Raw genomic sequence first — 23,582 nt, forward strand, 5'->3', positions numbered from 1 at the left:
CATGAACATCTGATATAAAAACATTTTTCACATGGGTCTGTACCCATTGAAGAAGACCCTAAATTGTATCCAGCAATCTTAATCATTGGGTTAGCCTAAAAGATCACTCGGGTTTTCCTGTAATATCTTATGGGATAACCTGAATGAACTTTTTTGGCCAACCCAATAATTTCTATACAGTTAGCCTGTTTTAGTTCACTCATTTCACATTTAAGATGACAGAAATCATTTGATCAATTAAGACATGTACGTTTTAGAAAAAGTCATGAACATACCAAACAAAAATAAATTTATTTAGGACCATGTATTAAAAGAATCAAAATAATTGGGGAATTACTTGGTGACCTAGTGGTTAGGACTGGGTGCATTCACTGCTGTGACAGGGGTTTGATCCTTAGTTGGGGAGTTAAGATCTCATAAACCACTGAGCGTGGTCAAAAAAAAAGCAGCCTCTGGAAAATAAATTCTATAATGAAACTCAAAATAATATTAATGATAATAATAATTTATTTAAAACATCTAGTACAATGCTTGGCAAATGGCAATGCTTAATAAAGCTTGCTATTATGATTATTAACATTAAGTAATGTGGGGAACATATGGTTGTGAGAGCTGGTCTGTAAAGAAGATAGAATGCCAAAGACTTGATGCCCTTGAAATGCGGTGCTACAGAAGACTCCTGAAAGTCCCTTGGACAGCAAGGAGATCAAACCAGTCAATCTTTAGGGAGATAAACCCTGAATATTCACTGGAAGGACTGATACTGAAATTGAAGGTCCAGTATTCTGGTCTTCTGATGAACAAATGACTCATTGGAAAAGCCCCTGATGCTGGAAAAGATAGGGGGCAGAAGGAGTAGAGGGCATCAGAAGATAAGATGGCTGGAAGGCATCACTGATGTCATGAGCATGAACTTGGGCAAACTCCAGGAGATGGTGTCGGACAGGGAAGCCTAGCGTGCTGAAGTCCATTGGCTCACAAAGAGTTGGACACAACTGGGCAACTGAACAGCAACAACAACAATGTGGGGGAAATAAAAGACACAGTTCTTAACATCAAGGAACTTAAAATATTGCAATTATAAATTCCAACAGTTTCCATATTCTAGCTGCAAAACTAGTGAATGCTAAAAAAAGTAAGAGTTGCTCTGCTGAAAATAACAATTCTTATTTAGGTTGTTATCCTGAATTTCATTCATTCTTTAATTTATCATCAAAATATCTCATTTTGAGAGGACTTTTAAAATATATACGCTTCTTTGTTAGTATCTGTAAATTTTAGTTAAGTTTACTCCTTGATTTGCTTTTGCAGTTCCTCTAGCTTTATGCATATATTTTTTTTTAAATCTAGGCCAAATACATGATATATGTTTTATGCAGCCATGATCTTAGCATAGTATTTTAGTACTGATTAATGACCATCATAATAGTTAGATTAATCATCAATTCTGTTAGTAAGTAAAAAGTTCTAAAAGTGAGTGTGTGTATGTGTGTCTAGAATTATGAATGTATATATCTGAAATATGTACTACTCTAAGCCAACATAATGGTTGCCATAGAAACAGCAAACAGCAAAAACTCACAGCTGACATAGCAAGAAGATAAGGGGCAACACTTTTGGAGAAATTGTGAAATACAACAGGCTAAAAAGTTAGAAAAATTAACTGTGTTTAAAATTAATAGTCTTTATTTCTTCCAAACAAGTTTCCTCAAAGATGGAATTAAATACCCCAAATGCTGGGATTGTTAAGATTCAAAATATATACATTTTTTTTAATGTAGAAAACTGTAGGCATTAGTGCAAATTTTAAAATGAAATATGTTAAGTAGTCTTCATGAATAAAGTAATTTATTAATATTATTTAAAACTAAAATATGTACAATTTTTATATCCACTAACATTATCATTGAGCCTAAAAATATATACTACTGAATGCATTTCAGCCTCCAAACATCACAATTAGTGGGACCCACTATTGTAATTCAGCCAGAAATATCTAGTGCTTTTAGTATTTGGTGAAGCAGTCTTTACCAGCTTTCACAGTGCTTTGATAATCATTTTGATAGAATTTGTTTTTAGGTTTTCATTTCTATTTTTTGTCATGCTAAGACCACTGCAGATATCCATGAAGGATCTTAAAATGATTTAATAGTTCATTATATAAATCAAATTTCATAATATTTCATACAGATTTCTAGAGTTATAAATTACATAAATCTTTATTACCACTCCATTATTATAATACTTGTGAGATGAGATAAAACCAAATGCAAAAAATTGAGTATCCATTTCAATTTTATCTCACTACAAATACCTCCCTACCTGAAAATAAACACCATTCAAAGAAAATGCCTTTCTAGTTTTTAAGTATTGATCCTTGGTTGAAAATAAAATATTTATGTTTTGCTATATTTATTATGATTGCCCTTTCTTCATTATGCTTAAAAACTGTCATTTTAACCTTAATCTAATTCTCAATAGAATCAGTAAATTTCAGACATTTAACTATTATAGTTCATGCCAGATCACTGCAGCTGAACATATAAAACATATGGTACAACAATTCTGTGGCCCTAACACATTCCCAGTTTATTTCCAAACGGTTCAGACAAAAAAGAAGAAACATAAAAAAAAAAAAAAAGAAGAAGCAACATTTTCAAAGTACAAACAAGTTCTTTTCAGAATGAAATGGTTAAATATTGCAGCCAATTCAGAAATAGCAACTGGCTTTTTTTTTTTTTTTTTTTTTTAAGCAGAACCAGGTTTAATTCTTTTTTGCATTCACATGCACACAAATATACTTCCCTCGAGCTGTCAGAAAGCATCAGATTGCCTGATTTGCATGATGAATTTTAAAATCTTTTGAGAAACACAAGGACATTTGCTTCAGGCACTATGATTTTATCATCACCATCATAAACAACAAGTAGAATGCCAGTCAACCTCTGGTGATAGAACCAAAGCCAAAAGGTCTTAAGACTTTGAATGGTTAGTAGAACCATTGTTAATAGAATGATTAGTAGAATTTTAATCACCTAAATTCATGTGGATCCATTTTTCAAGTCACAATATTTCGCAGTTCGATAGTCATCTCTTTATTGCCCATGATCACTCTGGATGACCCCAAAATCAAAGTATGATTCTTATCAAGAAACTTAAAAACTCAAATACTGTAAGAAATATTTGTAAAAAAATTATATTGTCAGACAAAAATATTATGATCAGTAATGTAAAGGTGGTGTCTTTACTATTTAATTCAACTCTAATTCTCGTACTGTTCGTGAAATACCACTACAATATCAATTGCATCTATAGATATCCTGAGTAAAAAAGAGATGTGAGAAAATGGAAGATTTTTCTATAGTTTTCTATTTTGGATTTCATGCTAATAGGGTCTTATCCCTTGAATGACGTGAGAAATAGTACATTAACACCACCAGAACTATCTTTATAATGAGCTTCTATAATACCTAACTGAGAGTTAAAACCACAAGTGATGTGCTGTTTTCCTAGATTTACTATGATATAGACATATAAAATTTCATTTGAAACTTGGTCTAATTGTGTTTTTATATTTAAAGTCAAATTTAAGTTTTTCAGGGCTTAAAACAGGCAAATATGAAAGCCAATTCTTTACCTAACCAGTAAAACAATATAATTACTGCATTTAGTCAGAAGATGTGACTGAGTCTCATTGAAATGCAAGGTAAGTGGGTTTCTGAAGTCTTGAATTATTGAACAAGTAATGTAGGGTCCTGGAGTTCAAGGGATGGAAGGGTATCATTATCTTTTTTTTCTTCAGGGAATCAAGGATGACCATTCACCCTTCTGGCAAAAATGGAATGCACAGGGTTCTATTTCTAAGTAAATCAAAGAAACTTCTATTTGTTAGCTGCTGTTGAAGATGCACACTGCAAACTGCATCTCACCTACTTTCATCGTAATATTTTCACATTATCACAAGTAGCATTATGTCACCAAGACAAACCAATTTCATTCATGTAAACATAAAACATGTTTGCTCTAAGATATTTCCATCATTGTCAGGGACACACAAAGTCTCAACAGTCTGCCCTGTCACAGAAAGAGGAAGAGGAATTGTTCATTCACACTCAAATTGAATTCTCTGTCCCGTATTTCTTTAGGCTCATTGAATTTATTCATAAACTCATCCCTGATATTGTATTACAGCCAGGAAATCATGCTTTCTATAAAAGCCAACTTTAAAAAAAAAGGCAACAGAAGATGAGGAGCCAATTACCTTCACCAAAAGATGTGCTCATTCTGTTTCTAAGAGGAGATGGCACAAAAGATAAAGCATGTCTTTGACTTGATGATTTGGGTCCTCTACTTAAATAGTGACGAAACAGACCTGTTAGAGAGCAGCACAGTCGAGAGAAAGGCCGACCCTCTAGGGATCTACAATAAAGTTCTCTGCCGCTATCTCACATCTGGATTCTTGTCAAGTTAATCTCCCTTGGCTGTGGTCTCCATATCTGTAAAATAAGGGCGTCTATCTAGATGTTCTCAAAGGCTCTACTAGTTCTAAAATTCTTTGAATTCAAAATGAGGGTTGTCAGTACTAATTTTTTTTTGTCTTACTCATATAAAAGATCATTGGATCCTCTAAAAAAATTAAAATGGAATTTCTTCCTCAATTGTCCAATTTTATAAAATAATCTCCAGTTTTGTACTGGAGATCAGGCTGAGAATAACCCACAGAAAACAAGAAATCCCCCCATTACTGTTACATTTCCATCTATTCTTTTTGGCCCCTCCTCCCCACTGTTTATCCCAAATCAGAGTTTTGATCACACATTCAATTACAAGTTGTTCAATGATGCCTATCTCTGTTTCCTTACAGAGGAGTATCAGTAAATATTTCCCTCAAAACCCTTGAAAATTTGCAACAAAATGCTGAAAAAGCTAATCAAACGTCGCAGCTGCTTTCTTTACTAGCCTGCCGTCTCTGTACACAGTAGATGTCTCCTTCTCCACAGACTTGTGCCATGGTGATGAAACAGAAAAATTGGGACCAGATAGCAAAATAGTTATCAAATAGTTTATTTCATCAAAATAAAACCACTCTCCACTCAAACTTTTACCCTCCAGGGAACTGTTCAGGTGCTCATAACTAGTGCCTGACCTATAATTTTTCAAACCCCTCTAAACCACCAGAACATCACTTTCATCTGGAAAGTATCTTGAACTGCAATTGTAAGAGCGGATGGTGTTTAAACGAACATTATAGGTACTTTGTGAACTCATAAGCTATAGAAATCAATAGGCACCTTGCATAGAGAAGGCCTGAAATTGATTTTTCCAGGAGAGAGTCAATTTGTAACTTTAGGAGAAGCACAGACACCAGGGAGGGGGTTTAAGCATGCTGCAGGCTTTAAAAAAAATCGTGTGGAAAATGCTGCACTGCACTAGAGGAGGAGGATCTCAAAGAAAGAGGTTCTAGGTTGGTGGTGTTTTTCAGAAATGGCTAAAGGGGAACGAGTTGAGAAATACTAGGAGACCCTGCCATTCTCTGTGACTTGCAGAATAAGCGCTCTCAAGGGACACACAGAAGGTATTTAATAGTGTTCTGAGAGTCTTGAATTTAAATGCATACTGTTGCTTTTTGGGAGAAGGCAATGGCACCCCACTCCAGTACTCTTGCCTGGAGAATCCCATGGATGGAGGAACCTGGTAGGCTGCAGTCCATGGGGTCGCTAAGAGTCGGACACGACTGCGCGACTTCACTTTCACTTTCATGCATTGGAGGAGGAAATGGCAACCCACGCCAGTGTTCTTGCCTGGAGAATCCCAGGGACAGGGGAGCCTGGTGGGCTGCCTTCTATGGGGTCGCACAGAGTCGGACACAACTGAAGTGACTTAGCAGCAGCAGTAGCAGTTGCTTTTTGAAGGACAAGGGACTCTTTCTCTCCAGTTTTAAAAAATTTGTCTGAAATTATAAAAATAATGTATTTTGTTCTTGAAACTGGCAAGAGAGTAGATCTTAGGTTCTCACTACCACCAAAAAAGAAAAAAAGTTATTATGTGAGATGATGAAAATGTTTATTAGTTTGACTGTGGTAATCATTTCACAATGCATATGTGTATTAAAATATCATGTGCACATTGCTGCTGTTGCTGCTAAGTCGCCTCAGTCGTGTCTGATTCTGTGCAACCCCAGAGACGGCAGCCCACCAAGCTCTTCCGTCCCTGGGATTCTCCAAGCGAGAACTCTGGAGTGGGTTGCCATTTCCTCCTCCAATGTGTGAAAGTGAAAAGTGAAAGTGAAGTCGCTCAGTTGTGTCCAACTCTTCGTAACCCCATGGACTGCAGCCCACCAGGCTCCTCTGTCCATGGGATTTTCCAGGCACAGAGTACTGGAGTGGGTTGCCATTGCCTTCTCCAGTTGTGCACATTAACTATATATAATTTTTATTTATCAAGAAAGTATAAAAATTGTCTAAAAATTAATCCATTCACCAATATAGGAGTCTAAGTATCATTTGCTTCACTGGTGGCTCAGACGGTAAAGAATCTGCCTGCAATGCAGGAGACCTGGGTTTGATCTCTGAGCCGGGAAGATCCCCTGGAAAAGGAAATGGTAACCCACTCCAGTATTCTTGCCTGGAAAATCCCATGGACGGAGGAGCCTGGTAGGGTACAGTCCATGGGGTCACAAATTGGACAAAACTGAGTGACTTCACTTTAACTTTCAAGCCTTATTCAGTGTTCAGTGCTCTTCCAGGCACCATGGATGACAGGGAGGTACTGATAAATTTCAAACAAAACGTATCCCCCAATAAATCTAACTTCCCTTTGTAACCAGAGAATCTTAGTCTCCAAACAGCTATCGTTTTCTCCCTTTGCCTGGGTGTTCCTTTATCTTCTCCCTACTCTTTTATACTTTGTACAAGTTCATTAAAACTAAGTTTTACTTTAGTCAAGAGATAAATAATACAGAGGCTAAACATTATTATAAAGTTTTACCTATTTTTATTTTAAATCCTTCTAACAGTGATGATGGAGAATTCATGAAAACCAAACGATTTTTTGAATTCTTGGAGGTTGGGGAGAAGAAGTTTAAAGATGGAATTAGAGGGGTCACATTGTATAAATGTCAGTGTGTGGAGAAGGAAATGGCAACCCACTCCAGTACTCTCACCTGGAAAATCCCATGGATGGAGGAGCCTGGTGGGCTACAGTCCTTGGGGACGCAAAGAGTTGGACATGACCGAGTGACTTCCCTTTCTTTCTTTCTTTGGTGAGCTAAAAAAAAAAAAAACCCAAACACAAATGCCCTACAAAAATAATTCTAGGAAATACTATTGTGGAAAAGAAAAAACTTCTCTTTTGTATTGTATAATTTTTACTTTTATTTAAGGAATGCACCTTTAAAAAGAAATTTATACCAGTCAGGGTGAACTTAAGGGGCTTTTACTGACTTTTTTTAGTTTTTCTTTGAATGATACTAACTCTTCTAAAAAATAATTTTAAAATCACATGGTGTTGAATGGACATGGATATGTTAGAAAAGATTTGCCTGTTTCAAAGTCTTCATATGAGCATCTGTCACAAGGAATGCAACTTAAAATGGCTACAACTTCAAGTCTGAACCTATCACACTAAATTAAATGATGCTGTTCACATTAACAGCATAGGAGAAGTATATATGTACGTATGTATGCTCAGTGACTCAGTCATGTCTGACTCTTTGCAACCCCATGGACCGTAGCCTGCCAGACTCCTCTGTCCGTGGGATTTTCCAGGTAAGAATACTGGAGTGGGTTGCTATTTCCTTCTCAAGGGGATCTTCCTGACTCAGGAATCAAACCCATGTCTCCTGTGTCTCCCGCATTGGCAGGCAGATTCTTTACTGCTGAACCACTTGGGAAGCCCATATATGTGTAGAAAGCTACATTTACTGTAGTGCATGAATCTGGCCTTTGGTTTGAGGTTAACCAGTGTTCAAACAATTACAGAATCTTAGGGTTTCCAAGGCTTTCATTTCGGAGTAGCATTCTTTTAAAAACAAACATCATTTTCTCACACTGGAAGTGAATGTTTTGTACTCAGTACTGCAAATATTCCACAACTCATTAGCCAGTATTACATGTTCAAAAGAGCTCGAGTGATTTAGATTTCAAAAGGATGGCTCTGCTTCAGAAAGCTGAAGACACACAGGGAATTATTTTCACTTGCTATTTGCTTACCTTAGTTTGGACTCATTTCTGCCTCTCATACTCACTCACTCTGCAGAGATAAACAGGAGTAGACTACTGATAGTTAATGAACCCAAATGGTATCATGGTTTACAAATTAAGTCTGTTTTGATAAACAGCTGAGGGGCAAATATAAGCCAATGGATACAGATAAAAATTCCAAGAATCGACCATACAACACAATTTAGAGTACAATCTGAAATACAGCCTCAGATACTCACCAGTAAAATGGTTAGAAGTGGATGGATTGACGCTATCAACACTGTCACAGCTAAAAACTTCATCGTCAGATTCCTGCACAGAGGAGCAGGGTAAGGAGCCATCAATTTCCTCCAACCTCCCCTTGGAAATTCCACTGATCGCTGCAGCACTGTCACATGTAACTGTAACGAGCATGGGAACAACAGAGTACTGAAACATCTGACCACTGATTGCACAGTCTAGGTCTCCAAGTCGTTCTTTGGAGGTGGCGGGGAGGGCTGTAATTTTTTGCACCACATCTGCCAGACTATCATATCCATGCAGAAATAATTCTTTCCACAATGTTCGAAAGTATTTCTACCCTGATTCATTGCTATTTGCATTCTCATTCTGACAAGAGTATTTTGTAAGAAAAAGTCAAAATTAAAAATGTGAAATCAGAGGGCTGCATAAGGAAATATGGTTCAGCGTTTTGAAATGTCAAAACAGGAGTCAAATACATTTATTTGATTTGTTCTAGTAAATCGTGTTCTGTCATTGACAGAGCCAAGGTTCAGAACGAAATAGATCACTCACTTGCATGCTGTCATACCCAGAGCATACTGATTAGGGCATGTCTATCTTGCTTGGGATTTCTTTTTTGCTCAGGTACAAAGGCGTCTACTTTCCTGGGGCTCTTTGTCCGTCAAAAATCAAATTGGTTGCTAGGAACGGCTGTACCTACAGAATTTAGATGCCTTATCGTGTTTCCAGTCAGTTCAGCGGAGCTACAGGGAATTCTGGAATCCTGTACCATGGAGGCTGGCTGAATAAATTTTATACAGGCTAAATCACAGTCCCTAAATCTTTTGCTGGATAAAATATTAATTTGAGCCTCTTCATTCTTTGTATCAACATGGTCACTGAAAGCCAGTGTGAGGTAGCCTGATACATTTTTTAAAAATTGTTAATATCAATTTAGATGAGCCATTAGGCCTCTGAGAGTAATAATTTCCTCATAGCCATAAAGTAACTCTGATGATAATCAGTGGTTGCAAACACAAATTCTTACAATGGCAGTTAATTTCAACAAGTAAACAGGATCAGATATAATAAAATCATCTCAGTCCTCTCATTTTTCTCCTGTTATTTGTAACAAAGGTATCAAGAAATACTTCTCTACCCTAAGAAAAATGATAGCGTAGGAATCATAATAAATGATCTCACAACCAAAGAGACCATGGGTAGTAAACAGTGTAAACTGTGGAAAACTGGAGATGCACACACAGGCCAAGGTGGAAAGCCACTACTTAGGTCCAGGTCATTTCACCTCCGTGTTCTCCCAATTTGACCCACTCTAAAATCTGGCCAATGCCCCATTCACATTCAGGAGCAATCCTTTACACTGCTAGCTTTCACATGTCCCACTTCCTTATTAATTTTGTTTATAAAACTAAAATTAAGGAGTGATTCTTATGTTACCCTGTAATGTAAAGCCCGTCTTAGATTGGCTCTATAAGATAGACAAATAACGCTTTAGATCTGTGGCTTAGAAGAATTAACAGAATAAGTATTCAAAACATTCTCTTCCATACTAGCCCAACACAATACCTGAAATGCCTTTGCTAGAGACACATGAGTTGGGAGAACAAACTCATTTTACAAAGATGCTTGCACAATACGCACTACCAAGGAGAGGTGGTATCTTAAGCCATCAAACCTCAGCATGGCAATCCTATCTGTAACAAGGAACAAATCAAAATAGACTTTCTTAAAAAGTCTGGCTACTTTCATTTACCTCTCAGTGACCTCATGGAGTCTCAATGTCAATTTTGGTAGCTATACTTCTGTGGGGGAGTATTTGCTCCAAGTCCTTCCATTGACTAGCTTCCTCTGTTTCTATATTTTCTGCTTTCTAGTATTCTTAACTGCATACAGTTTTATTTCTGAGATAACATCTTCTATTTTATTTTGAAAACCTCAACACTAAACACCAATTCTCTTGTTCTTTTAATATATTCCAGTTCAGATTGTTGAGTAAGGGAATCTGAGTGTGTTCATTCAGATATTTATGCCATTCTAATAGAAAAGAAATCTGTTTGTTTTCCATACTTCAAGGGGCCATTTATTATTTATTCAATAAACATTTCTTGAGCTTCTACCATGTACCAGTGACTATTTTAGATGCTGCTGCCGCTGTTAAGTCGCTTCAGTCGTGTCCGACTCTGTGTGACCCCCATAGACGGCAGCCTACCAGGCTCCTCCATCCCTGGGATTCCCCAGGCAAGAACACTGGAGTGGGTTGCCATTTCCTTCTCCAATGCATGAAAGTGAAAAGTGAAAGTGAAGTCGCTCAGTCGTGTCCGACTCTTAGCCACCCCATGGACTGCAGCATACCAGGCTCCTCTGTCCATGGGATTTTCCAGGCAAGTGTACTGGAGTGGGGTGCCATTGCCTTCTCCATTTTAGATGCTAGAGAATGCTAAAGTAACGACACAGGAAAAAAAATCATTCCTCTAACAGTGTTCCCCTACTCACTGTTGTTGGGGAAAGGGTAAATAAACAGATAAGTAAATTAAGTATGATATATGTTCTGTGGAGTTAAATACTATGAAGAAAGTTAAGCAGTCAAGTGATATAGCGATCAGAAATTTGGCTGTTAAAGAACACTGCATTTTGAATTAATTGGTGAGCTCATGTTAGAGTAAGGAAAGTAAGGGAGCCAGTCAGTCTGACATTTGGGTAAAGAGCAGATCAAGCTATAGGAGGCAGGTGCCCAAGGTCCTGGTCTGGGCATAGGAGGCAATGAGTTTAGACAAGTGTTGGGGGCTAAATTGTGTAGAGACTGTCAAAACTTTGGATGTTATTCTACATGAGCTAGAGGGCTTAAGTAGTGGAGTGATAAGATCTCACTTATACTTTAAAAGGACCACTCATTCGCCTATTTTTTCTTTTTTTTTTTTAAAGAGGGCTTATGATAAAGGAGTGGGCTTCCCTGGTAGCTCAGGTGGTAAAGAATATGCCTGCAATGCAGGAGACCCCAGTTCAATTCCTGGGTGGGGAAGATCCGCTGGAGAAGGGATAGGCTACCCACTCCAGTATTCTTAGGGGCTTCCTTGGTGGCTCAGCTGGTAAAAAATCTGCCTGTGATGCGGGAGACCTGGGTTCAATCCCTGGGTTGGGAAGATCCCCTGGTGAAGGGAAAGGCTACCCACTACAGTATTCTGGCCTAGAAAACTCATGGACTGTATATCCATGGGGTCACAAAGAGTTGGGCATGACTGAGCAACTTTCACTTTCACTTCACTTATGATAAAGGAAAGGTAGATTTGATGGGGAAATGGAAAAGTCTAGAATTAAGGAGGACTTAGCAGCTCAGATGAATAGTTCAAATCAGAACCTGATAAGTCAGAGGGCTTAAGAGATTTCTTCTGGGGGAAAAGAATTTAGAAAGAGGTTAGAAGGGTGTGGAAGGTCAAAGTGCTTCCCAAAGCAATGTGGTTACTTAATTTTACCTACAATCACCTCTGGTATCTAAATCTAACAAATATTTGATGATAATGGAAGCCACCTTACCTGTTAGGTTTCAAATAGGACCAATTCTGATATGTCTGAGCACTTTGTGATACTGCTTTGGCAAATAAAATTAACAATGAAAATGTAAGCTTTCTTTCATTATTCTAAAGGAATACTTTTAATTTGGTAGAGAAGAGGCATTATATGGAAGGTGACCATTATCAAAGATTTACCTATTGATGGGAAAAATGGAGGCAAAGACTTAATAACTATTTTATCCACCACCTTCCCCAAAGTTACTCATTCAAGATTTTTTCAACGTAAAATTCATAATTACTACTTGTTACTGCAAGGGTTATAGGATTCTGGCTTGGAGCTGACCCTCTTTGAAGGCCATTGGTTGGAGAATCTCTCTTATCTGTAAGCAAATTATGGAGATTTTAAAAGAACTGCAGAAAACCTCCTAAAAACGGAGAGCTGTTGACGGATTTTTAAAAATGTTGATGTACTCTGTTTATTAGTTATAGGAAACTGTTTGGAAGTTTTTCCTTAATTGGTATGAAATCAATGTAAATAATTTGTGTGAATTTGCTCACATTTTTACTTTAGTTCTAGTGACCTTGAAGAAAGTTGAATAGTCATTAAGGAGAAAATGAACCATGTAATTACATAGCTCAGTAAATACAAAGAAAGGGTGGGAAAAAATGTCTCAAAGCAAAAGAAATACTTGGAGAGAGAGAAGAAAAGAGATTCATCCTACTTTGTGCTTGCCAATTTGATTCTGCTGTAGTGTGCTCCTGTTGTAGTACCAAAATTGCAATGTTACAATTATTTCCATGGCAACAGACACTGAGCTCATGCAGGAGAAGTTAAATTGTGAGAGAAATTAAGATGCTACCCCCATTCAGATGTCTGCAGTAATAGGTGGGAAGGGAGAACAGAATTATTATAAATATCCTTGATTGAATTTGTCCCAGCCACATAGCCCAGGGAGAGCAATTCTAAACAATGTTAAGTCACCCTATAACTCAGAATGCTCTTTTGAGAGTACATGGCTGGAAGAAACTGTTAGCAAACAGAGAGGACTATGAATGACTTAATTTATATTTTCTAGCACCTAAACAATTACAATATTTGTTAGAAGTCAAAGGTTTTAGAATTCTAATTCAGGGTCCCCTAACAAGGTCATATGTGTCCTAGGTCCAAAAAAAAAAAAAAAAAAAAAAAGGAGTTAAATTAGATTCTCTTTACCTAACTTAGAGGAATGCAGTATTGTTACTGAGCCTATATCCAACAATTCCTTTTACAGAGGTATATATTTCCTTAATAATTTTCCTAATATGTAAACAGTTAAAATTTTGTTTGTCAGTCAAACATGAGTCATATTTTAATTAAAATATTCAAAACAATAGCTGAATGCTTTTATACAAAACTGGACACTCAAATCAGAGAAGGCAATGGCACCCCACTCCAGTACTCTTGCCTGGAAAATCCCATGGACGGAGGAGCCTGGTGGGCTGCAGTCCATGGGGTCACTAAGAGTCGGACACGACTGAGCGACTTCACTTTCACTTTTCACTTTCATGCATTGGAGAAGGAAATGGCAACCCACTCCAGTGTTCTTGCCTGGAGAATCCCAGGGATGGGGGAGCCTGGTGGGCTGCCATCTATGGGGTCGCACAGAGTCAGACACGACTGAAGCGACTTAGCAGCAGCAGCAGCAGCAGCAGATACTCAAATACACTGTCTAGGTGTGTCATAGCTTTTCTTCCAAGAAGCAAGTGTCTTTTAATTTCATTGCTGCAGTCACTGTCCACAGTGATTTTGGATTCCAAGAAAATAAAATTTGTCACTGTTTCCACTTTTTCCTAGATAGTGTATTAAAAAGCAGAGACATCACTTTGCTGACAAAGGTCCATATAGTCAAAGCTATGGCTTTTCCAGGACTCATGTATGGATGTGAAAGTTGGACCATAAAGAAGGCTGAGTGCTACAGAATCGATGCTTTTGAATTGTGGTGCTGGAGAAGACTCTTGAGAGTCCCTTGGACAGTAAGGAGGTCAAACCAGTCAATTTTAAAGGAAATCAGTCCTGAATATTCATTGAAAGGACTGATGCTGTAGCTGAAGCTCCAATACTTTGACCACCTGATGTGAAGAGCCGACTCATTGGAAAAAGACCGTGATGCTGGGAAAGATTGAAGGCAGAAGGAGAAGAGGGTGGCAGAGGACGAGATGTTAGATAGCATCCCTGATTCAATGGACATGAGTTTGAGCAAACTCCAGCAGATGGTGAAGGACAGGGAAGCCTGATGTACTGCAGTTCATTGGATCACAGAGTTGGACAAGACAGCGCCTGAACAGCAACAATGCTGGATTCTAAGGTGGTGGACAAGATTCCCCACCCTCTAGTGGGCATTCTTTATATAACCCCAGGGTTGTGAATAGGGTGAAATATCACTCTTTCCACATCATATGGCAAAGGAAATTTGCATATGTAACGGAAGTCCCAAATCAGTGACCTAGTAGATTATCTAGGTGGGCCTGACTTAATCCCATGAAATTGAGATTCTCTCTGGTTGACTTTGAAGATGGAAGGGGTCATGTGTCAAGAAATATGTGCAGCCTCTAGATTCTAAGAGTGGCTCTAGCCACAGCAAAGGAGGAAGCAGGGACCCTATAAGCACAAGGAACTGAATTCTGTCAATGAGCTTTGAAGTAGATTTTCCCCCAGAGTGATCAGGTAAGAATTCAACCGAGCTGACCCTGCGTTCAGCCTCATGAGACATTAGGCTAAGAATTTAGCCACACTCTGTCAGACTTCTGATCTATAGCACTATATGCTAAAAGCAGGCATTGTTTTAAATTATTAAGTTTGTGGTAATTTGTTCTAAGGCAATAGAAAAGTAAGACAACATATATTAACGTTTTTAACTTTGTTGTATACATATGAAGTAAGCGTTATTATTGGTAAGCATTGTTATTAATATCATTTTCAGATTAAAAACTAAAGTACAAAGAGGTTAGATAATGAACCAAGGTCATAACTAGTCTTACAGGCAGCATTCGAACCCAGGTGTTTTAGTTCTTGAAATCATATTTTAATCATTACACTCTTCTTTGATTCTTAATGGTATCTTACTGCTTAAATCGTTTTTGCAATTTCACTAGCTCATACAGTACTAATTTAGCCAGCTGATATCCAATGAGTTAATTGCAGCTAATATGGAAAAATAGGAAGAAAAAAGGAATTTTTTAATCCCCTAATGAGGAATAGTATTTAGGAAGCCATTAAAAACCCTAGGGATTACTTTGCCCTTTCCATTCTTAGTTTGTTAACAGAAAAGGATGACTAGCAATAACAACTGAAATTGCATACCATTCGTGATTATGCCTTAAATTCTGTGGTGAAAAATGTACTATGTGGATCTATCAATCTTTACAATATCATCCAGGTAGATTACTGAATTTCACAGAAAGGGAAACTGAGGCTCAGATAGCTTAAGTAACTTGCCCACATTTACACAGGCAGTAAGATAGCATGTCTGGGAACTGAATTATTGTTTATATAAAGGCAAAGTTTGCTATACATTCCATCAATCATTATGCTATACTATCTAAAGAACTAAAGGTTAGCCATGGTTATCAATACAATACCCAATTTGCACTAGATGATGCACTTCTAGAAGCAGATGTGCTGACTGGCTGACTGAATCCTCCATTCAGGGGATATGTACATATGCCACTTAGCAACAAATGCAAAAATGCAATGTACACCACAGTACAGTCCCCACACATGAGTATATTTGAAGATATATTAGCTATTATCAGTCTTCTTTCTCTACAGTCTCCCCAGACAATACATCTTGTAATTTTTTTTTTTTTTTAAACTGGAAGTTCTATTCTACCTTGCTATGGTAGACTGGGACTTTCACTTGTCCTGTATTATTGCTTACCTTTGCCTTGAGACATACTGCTGCTGCTGCTGCTAAGTCACTTCAGTCGTGTCTGACTCTGTGTGACCCCATAGACAGCAGCCCACCAGGCTCCCCCATCCCTGGGATTCTCCAGGCAAGAACACTGGAGTGGGTTGCCATTTCCTTCTCCAATGCATGAAAGTGAAAAGTGAAAGTGAAGTCGCTCAGTCATGTCCGACTCTTCGCGACCCCATGGACTGTAGCCCACCAGGCTCCTCTGGCCATGGGATTTTCCAGGCAAGAGTACTGGAGTGGGGTGCCATCACCTTCTCCGTGAGACATACTAAACCCCAGTAAAATGGGTATATGAACTCTTAGCACACACCCTTGGTTTCTCTGTAGCTGATTCAGCATTGTCACCTGCCAAACATGATGACTTAAAAGTGTTCACCAGAATACAAGAAAAATGGCAGAAAGTGGATCTGAAGCAGAAGAAAAATATTGCTGAATAATTTAACCTTTAATCAGTGTTGCTAAATAACTTCAAATCAAGAAAGTGAGTATTAAACAAGAGTATATATATTATAGATTGATAAAACACATATTACTGTATTTTCTTACACAAACACTAAGATTTGTGTTAATATAAAATTATAATTAATTACATTAATATATAATTAGTCCATTGATTTAATATATGATGGGGTGTGTGTGTGCATATTCTACTCTTCAGAAACAGAAGAGTGGTATAGAGGAACAGCACGGTGCAGAGAGGCATGGTGAGTGAGGACTGTGCACAGACGTGATTCCTGCTAAAGTCAGAGAGAGCTCAAATGGAGTTTGCACAATAAAAAGTCTGTGATACAAGCTTTTTTGTAGCTTAATGACATTTATGTAACACAAACACTGTCACACTGAAGGGTGTTGACAAAGAAGCACGTGAAAGAAAGGGACGATCTTGGCATGTAATGCGTGTCTGTCATTGAAAAGGTATAAGGAAAAGGGTAAGATGACTCTCTGACAAGATCATTCACATATTTACTCTGAAAGCAAAACAATTTTGGTACAATTTTGATACATCAAACATATCAGGCATTATGATAGATGTTGATGACATAAGACAAAGGAAACCCTCTGCCACAGAATTATAACTGAGATAGTTGTAAAAGGTTGTAGAGAGGTCAGAGAAGTGACTGGAAGGACCACACTAAAAAGCCATGGCAGGGAGTACAAGACAGGCCTGAGGTGGTCTTAAGACTGCTCTTGGTGGTCCTGCCCGTAGTGCGTGATGATCTCTGAATACAGAAGCTTATAATGGAGTCCCTAAACTCAGTTTTCCATTTGACCCTCCGTTCTTGGGAACCTTAGCGGGCAGGTTGGGAGAGTCCACTCAGGGCCCTGTACTGATACAGATATCACAGTGGCCAAACAATCTAAGGTGTAAGTTTTATGAGCTATTAGAAAGGAATTTTAAGACAGCAATCCAAGAATTTTTTTAAATGACTTTTGAGAATCTTTCTCAATCTTTCTGCCTTAATATGCTGACAACATCAAAACCAGTTTTACCTGGGTAATGACTGATGAAAAATATTGATTTTCCATGGCTAGCCTAAGCTGACATAGAAAAGGAAATGAAAATCTTTGTAAATGCATTCAGGAGTCCTGTTTAAGAGGTGGCTTGTTTCATTTACTAAATATGTTGTGATAGATCCACAAGATGACAGCAGCTAACTGAATCAACACTTACTAGAAAACAAAACTGGAATGCAGTTTTGACCCTGAGAGCAAACTCACAGAAAGTCGAGGAGATTATGACAATAAGTCAAAGTGACCAGGATGACAGGAAACCCAAAGCAGGTCTAAATGGGGAGTTCCGTGCAACTCTAAAATTTCTGTGTTTTTGCACATTAGGGAGCATCTGGTACACCACGTTTCTTCGCCCTCTTCCAAAGTCTTCCCAACTCTTCTTTTCATTCATCCAGTATTTAATGCATTATAACCAATACTTAATACAAACATAGTGTTTGGCTGTTCTTGTTTTGCGTAGTTCTCAGTTTCCCACTACAATATCATTGTGAGAATCCTTCTCTGTGCCTTACTTTCTTCACAGGCAAAGTAAGCAGTCCAGGATGGAATTATCTCTACACTTCTAGAATGATGGAAGACTAAAATATTTAAAGGGAATAATGAAAATTAAATGAGTGTTTGCCAAAGGACTTTTGTAGTCATTATTGTTTAAAGATACAAAATTTTACATAAGAACTAATATTGTTAAAAATGTGCATGTGAGTCAGGAGAAATGTATCTATAGCAAAGTGTTGTGTGCACTAACTTTTCTTGTATTGGAAGATGATGTGTTAAGCCCTTGATCTAACTAAAGTACACAGACTCTCTGGCAATAAATCACATGTCTACTATCTATCTTTTTGGCCATGAGACTAAAATGAATGAATGGTAAAATTGAACTCCCACTAAGTAATTTTCTTGGTGAAGTGTCATCCTTAGAATTAGCATTGACATTTATCAAGGTCATCATAATCTTCTATTAAATGCTTGAAAAGTTATATTGAATCTCTATTCTCAGAGTATGTACATTCAGTGATTTTCAGGTCAAACTATTTAGTCTATTTGTCATCCACTGAGATCTAAACAGTTGACTAAGAAATAGAATGAGTTGCCCAACTGATACACTGAGATATGTAAAACATCCAAATGTGATCAGTACCTTGATAAGCAAATCCATTCCTTTGCTCCTTGATTCACAAAATGGTAACTAAAGAATAATAATGCTGCTTTGAATCAACGCCCTTTCTATACTGATATAAACCTTATACTATACTATCAGGTAGTAGATATATACCAAGTCAAAAATTAATTCTGATCAAGAATATTTTTGAGTTAGGCCTGTGCTGTGCTGTGCTTAGTCATTCAGTCATGTTCGACTCCTTGTGAGCCCAATGAACAGTAGTCTGCCAGGCTCCTCTGTCCATGGGGATTTTCCCAAGAAAAGTGAGTGGGTTGCCATTCCCTCCTCCAGGGGATCTTCCCAACCCAGGGATCAAACCCAGTGGGTGGATTCCTTACTGTTTGAGCCACCAGGGAAGCCTGAGAATACTGGAGTGGGTAGCCTATCCCTTCTCCAGGGGATCTTCCTGACCCAGGAATTGAACCGGGGTCTCCTGCACTGCAGAGTTGTGCTACCAGGGAAGCCCAAATCATGGCCTACCACAATACAAACACTAACATGGTTTTTCATTTGCTTGAATTACTTGAAGCACCTAGCACAGTTTGAACAGTGAAACCTGACCTGAGATCCCTTATCCTAGTGGAATTTCCATTTCTCCTAAATCCCACCCTTCCATTTCCAGCAGTGTAAGGTTATTTGCCAAGGCAGCATATTCTCATTATAGATATAAAGTTGTCTACCTATATTATAAAGGTAACTATTAATATTTCATATTCCTGAATACATTTCGTGAGACTTAAGAGACCTATGTAAACTCACCTATGAATCTGGCAAGCTACTTTAAGCAAATAGAAAGCATAAAGCAGTAAAGAATCACTATTAACAAACTGTACTTAGAAATTATCTGTAGCTAAAGTCCATGCAATGCATTCTTTTCAGGAACTTGAAACATACTTGATAATTTTGAATGTGCCTGAAATGAGTTATTTGCACAGGTTGCATAATTCATTTACTAGTCTATCTGATTTGTTAGCATGCTCTTTAATGTCATCTGTGTTTATGATGAAAGTGCTGCTATTGAAGTGCTTTGTGTGTGTTAATTGATAAAAACTAAGTACTTCCCATTATCCTAACTCTTTTTGAAAAATTACATAGTGACATACCAAGTTAATTTAACTTTAAATAATGTATTGCTTACATATTAAATATATTAAAACATGGTTTAAGCTTGTAGTACTTTATTTGCTCCATTGCTAACAATTAATCTAATAGACTAAGGTTAATATTATTAAAATAAGATATTATATGTCAAAAGCATTTAAACAAGTGGTGAAAGGGAAGATAGAATTAGGACTCTCATCTGATTTATAAAAAAATGCATCTTCCTGCAATGTAGAAGACACAGGAGGCACAGGTTTGATCCCTGGGTCAGGAAGATTCCCTGGAGAAGGAAATGGCTACCTGCTCCAGTATTATTGCCTGGGAAATCCCATGGACAGAGGAGCCTGGTGGACTACAGTCCATAGGTCCCAAAGAGTCAGACATGACTGAGCCCACATGCTTCTAATGATCCAGGAAATATATAGCAGCTTTATGCCGAATTTTCCCTTTCACCAAATAGCTGAGATAAAAAAATCATAATGATAATGTTTTAATTTAAAAAATTGCCTAGGGTAAAATACGATGATTGTTGTGATTTTTATTTTTCTTTTTTTTAAAATTTTTTTAAAATTTATTTATTTTAATTAGAGATTAATTTACAATATTGTATTGGTTTTGCCATACATCAACATGAATCCACCACGGGTGTACACGTGATTTTTATTTCTTATAAAGAAAAGCCACATAAAAATTTCATGTCCAAAAAATTGCAAAAGGTTTCAAATAAAACAGTAAGTATGTATATTTATAGTAATTCCTATTAAACTTCAAATATATTACCTTAATACTATTGAAAAACAGTTATTAGGTTGTTGAAATATGTGATTTTTTATATATGTTAGATATATTACAAAGGTAAGAAAATGACTACATTAACCAAAGATGGTCTGGACATTAAGTTAAAAGACATTTTTAATCTCATATGTCAAAATATGTATTTAATCCTTTTCACGATCCATAGACTGAACATATATCTCAAGCTTTTCTCTTTTTATGATTGAAATGACTGATACATTAAAAAATGCTTCTTAATTTATTGTCTTGCTCAGTATCCTACTAACTGCTACAAATATGAAGAGAAAAAAGAAAGAAAGTATTCTGCCCAGGACACAAAGTTGGATATAGTGGTCTCTATTAAAAACCTACATTTGAATCTTTATGTTTGCACTAAAGGAAAAGCAAATGATCTTCCTTTGGCATCACTCACGCAGCAGCCTTACATGGGTTTCATGTGTCTTGTTTCATCCTTCACTTGGACAGGAACCCCTTAACTGTTTTCTTTCATACTTTTTTTTCTCTCTTGCCTCCACTCCAGTGTGTGCATGCACACATGCACACATACACACACACACACATTCTTTTTCACGTAGTCTCTGCAGGAAAATCTACCATAGTTATCTCATGCAGACGGCTGCCCATGGAGGATAGAAAAGTCTGACTGAGAAAGGGTTTAACTACTTTTCATCCAAAATATGAGAGCCATTAAGCAAATTATAAAAAGCAGCAACAATATACTCTGGTTTTATTCAGAACCTTTCCCTTAGCGATTATTAAAAGGATGATATTTTTAGCCAAAGAAAGCAAAATGCATCTGCAGCAGCTGGTTTCCAAGGAAACAGAATAATTTAAAACCATGTGGAACTCTGCTCTCTAATTTTCATCAATTCCCCTTCATTCTTAGAGGTAGATTTACTTGGAATTTATAATTTTCAAAAAAATGTAGCTTCTGTAACTTATTTTCTTTAACACATTTCAGAAGATGAATATCTGATGCTACCTATCACCTCAAATTCCAATCTAAGGGGTGTATTAATTTCTACCATCATTTTGTTTTGAAAAACAAGATCAGAAGAATCCATCAATAATTAGAAACATGGCAGTATTTTAACATCATTAAATTTTTGAAATCCAAAAATAGCTCAAAATAAATTATGCAAGAGTATTTGCTTGGGTCATTATGACATTTAAGTGTGTAAACATATTATTAACTATGCTTGGCACATTTAGATAATTAAAGATAGTTCTCCATTCATTTAGATAATCATTTCATTCAGTAGTTTTTCTCCTCCTCTTTTTTCAATTTTGCAAAAATTGCTATGTTTTTGTATGTTCTTCAAAGGTAAAATCCATTTCTCAACAAAAACAGAAAGCAAACACAACACCAAAAAAAAAAAAATCCAAAAACATTGTATACGTCCATTCCTATTAGTTTGTGAATCATTCAAAAGAAGCATTTTTAAAATATATGAACAAGTCATCATTGAAAGACTTTTATTAATATAATCAACAAGTATTAATTGATGGTCAGTGTGTTCAAATCAGTAATAACCTTAAAAGGAACTCCATTTTAATGAGGTTTCCCAACCTAAATTGACCTATATTTACAAATTAAAATCATTATACAATTAAATGTACTTGGAGTAGATTATTTTTCATATGTCTCTGTTATAAGTATGTCATTTAAGTCTATCCTAAGGGTACATAAAAGACAATATTAAGAGAGAGAAGGAACTGGTAAAGAAAAATCTCAATCTTTGAACTGTTAAAAATATTGCCCTAGGGGTATTACCAACAATATAAATGCTGTGATGGAATTCTTATATAGATATCTTTGATTAATAAAACTACCAATGAAACTTTTCTAATAAGATGCTATTTTTTATAGCAATGTTTAATTCTTCAAAAACAGGTTTCTGGACTTTGAAAATGAAAACAGCTCCATGCATGTTGATAAAGACAATTATTTAATTATCATGTGAGCTTATAATTCACTAAATAGAATGATATAACTACTCAATAACATGTTCTTTATCAAGAGGAGTGAGCCAAATAAAATGCATAGAAATCATTCATGCTAAATTATTGTTCAAAGAGTCTACAACCTGCAAAAATTATTTTCCTAAGCCATTTCTTGTGTTGTAAATATTAAACACCACATGAAATTTTATACTGTATATTCAGAGAAAGCTCCATTTTCTCAGGACCTGTGGAATTTACCGAGCTTTCCTCAGTCTTCCTTCGATTCACAATAACATACACTTGAATAAAAATGAACAATAAAAGACACTTGATGACTCATTTTATCTATTAATTTTGCTCCAGTAACACTTGCTAGAAAGTTATCCAGGATAAAACATGCCTCTGGTGTTTTTATCAGCTAAGGATTTTATAGGGAGAAAGAACAGCTCATCGCAAGCTTCCTCAAGTAATATGAGGGACACGCTTTCAAGGAAATGTCTTATGGAATAATTTCTAGATCATAAAATTGTCTCAGTAAGAATTGAGAAGCATTCTCTTTTGAAGAAAAAGAACGTTTTCCCTTCTCTTTTGCTCTTACCTGTAAATATGGTTTCTGTACTTCGGCTCCGTCAGAACAGACTGAAGAGTTCACGCCTCCCTCTTCTATCCATCAGGCAGCAGCCAACCAATAACAAAAGCCAGATCCTGGCATTCTCCGGCTCATGCTCCCTGTCTGCTTTCATCCCTGTTCCCTCCCACCCCCACTCTTTTAGAGGACAAATCCTTGCAGCTGGGAGAGAGGCAGGGAGTGGGAAAAAAGGAATATGGAGAGGAAAGGAATAAAGAGATGAAAGATATTTCAAAGAACAGTTGCAAACTATGGAAAATATCTGCAGGTGAACTCGACTGAAGTAAAAATGTCTTGCTTTGGCTTTAGGAAAATAGGGCTGGTTAATCAATGCCTTACCCATCTGAAATCAAAGTGAAACACTCATGGTGGAGCTTAGGGACATTGCCTATTTTTCAGTTCCCACTGATTTTTTTTTTCCCCCCAGTGGAAAAAAAAATGATCTTCTCATTGTACGTTTTGATATGTAGATAGAAGAGGTTGAGGCTGAACATCAAGATAACATTAGCACATTTAGTTTGCAAAGAGATAAAATGA

The 23,582-nt window shown here is 36.9% G+C and overlaps 1 protein-coding gene across 1 annotated transcript in view; it reads right to left on the bottom strand.

Annotated features, from left to right (window-relative positions):
* CSRNP3 (cysteine and serine rich nuclear protein 3) overlaps positions 1-23,146 on the bottom strand; it is a 203,361-nt gene extending 180,215 nt beyond the window's left edge. The window contains exons 1-2 of the mRNA XM_006065133.4: positions 23,016-23,146; positions 8,441-8,602 (exon numbers count right to left, since the gene is read on the bottom strand). The gene's annotated coding sequence lies outside the window, so the exon portion shown is untranslated. The remainder of the gene's footprint in view (positions 1-8,440; positions 8,603-23,015) is intronic.
* Between the last annotated feature and the right edge of the window lie 436 nt (positions 23,147-23,582).

The sequence above is a fragment of the Bubalus bubalis genome, chromosome 2 (assembly GCF_019923935.1).
Source record: "Bubalus bubalis isolate 160015118507 breed Murrah chromosome 2, NDDB_SH_1, whole genome shotgun sequence".
In the NCBI taxonomy this organism is placed as follows: domain Eukaryota; kingdom Metazoa; phylum Chordata; class Mammalia; order Artiodactyla; family Bovidae; genus Bubalus; species Bubalus bubalis.